Below are 1484 nucleotides of genomic sequence, written 5' to 3' on the forward strand. Positions count from 1 at the left end.
GCCTGAAAGGACACCGAACCCTAAAGCATGATATTTTCTTATTCTTTCTTGCCCCATATTTTCATCAACAGATGTAATAAAAATATTTTAAAACCTTGCCTCACTGACATCCTTGGACCATCACAGCTGTAACACATCTACCACGAATCCTGTTCTGTTTGCCTATTTATGGTCTCAAAGCACAGAGCTAATGTCATCAGGTAATACCTGTCATAATCCCAACATCTACTTCCTGGGCAGCCACAGCTAGTTTTGCAGCCCAGTGTCAGGTGTACGTAACTGGGGCTGCTTTTCTCCCTGCTGCATGATTTTTCATCTGCTGCTTGCTTGCCTGCTCACATTGTGGCTTCTGGAGTGATGTCCTGGGATGGGGCAGTACTGCTCCTGGGAGAGACCAGTGGCAAAGATCCCTGCGTGAGGAAAGACAGTTTGCAACCTGCCGAATTTCTGAATGAGGCTGTTTTGGGCCCTTAGTAAGAAGCAGCAGAGAGTTTAGCAGAGTTTATTTCCAGCTCAGAGCTCTGCTGTCCGACACTGCTCCGGGCCACAGCACGGCCTGGCTGTCCCCCTGGGCATCACGAGTTGGGCTGCGATGCAGGACTTTGCCCTGTGCCCATGTCCTCCCTGCCGAGGAGAGATCCCATGTTCGGAATTCACTGTGAATTCTTATTTTGGCTCTTACCTCTTCCCAGCAGGTCTCGGGGCTTTGGACCCCTCTGGCAGGGCTGCAGGGGTACCTGGATGGGGTGGTCTCCCCTTTCTCCCATGCTTCCAGGGAAAGCATTGGGCAGAGAAATGATGGAGAGCAGGAGCCACACGGTCCCCGGACGGGAAGGGAGAGCAGTGGCAGAGGTGGTGTGAGCCCTTCTTGCAAGCAGGGGGAATGAGCCCCTTTGCACTGGCCATGAAATCAGTCATGTGTAGGTTTTTGTCCAGCCCTGGGGGGTGGGGGAAGGAATGTGGGTTGGGCGAAGTCTAGGATTACACCACTGCTGAATTTTTCTTTCCACACTTTAAATAGCCAGCACCTTTCGGTCCTGCCTTCGCGTCTCCCGTCGGCTTGTGCCCCGACAGTGCCGTCTGCAAGGTAACCTTCTGCCCCTATTTTCTTCTGCCCTGCTCCCACTTTGCCCCACACCCACCTGGGTCTGCCGTGGATGAGAGAGAGGTCACGGTGCGCTTTCTGCCTGTTTAATAATTTTCTAGCGTGGAGGGGTCCTTTCCGCTGGCTGCTGTCAAATGCCTGCCAGTGTTTCTTGCTCCTCTTCATGTCCCAAAGTGTTTTTTATATGGGACTATGCAGGGGGAGGGGAGAGGTTGAAAGTGCTACTTTGCCGCCTTTTGTTTTTTTTTACTCTCTCCTCTCCCCGGATAGAAGAGAGTGTCATTTGCTGCCAGTGCCTTTTCCTGCTCTTCCGGTGAGGGAGTTGCAGATGGGCATGAATGGCAGTGGCGGGCTGGGGCTGGGGGGGGTGCCCCTGGCA

At 53.1% G+C, this 1484-nt stretch overlaps 1 protein-coding gene across 1 annotated transcript in view; it reads left to right on the forward strand.

Moving 5' to 3' along the window:
• Window positions 1-1051: 1051 nt before the first annotated feature.
• Window positions 1052-1484, forward strand: part of LOC104469076 (sodium- and chloride-dependent GABA transporter 2-like) — an 8855-nt gene continuing 8422 nt past the window's right edge. Inside the window, exon 1 of the mRNA XM_010083424.1 lies at window positions 1052-1087. The gene's annotated coding sequence lies outside the window, so the exon portion shown is untranslated. The remainder of the gene's footprint in view (window positions 1088-1484) is intronic.

The sequence above is a fragment of the Pterocles gutturalis genome, unplaced genomic scaffold (genome assembly GCF_000699245.1).
Source record: "Pterocles gutturalis isolate BGI_N339 unplaced genomic scaffold, ASM69924v1 scaffold41710, whole genome shotgun sequence".
NCBI classification, from domain to species: Eukaryota; Metazoa; Chordata; class Aves; order Pterocliformes; family Pteroclidae; genus Pterocles; species Pterocles gutturalis.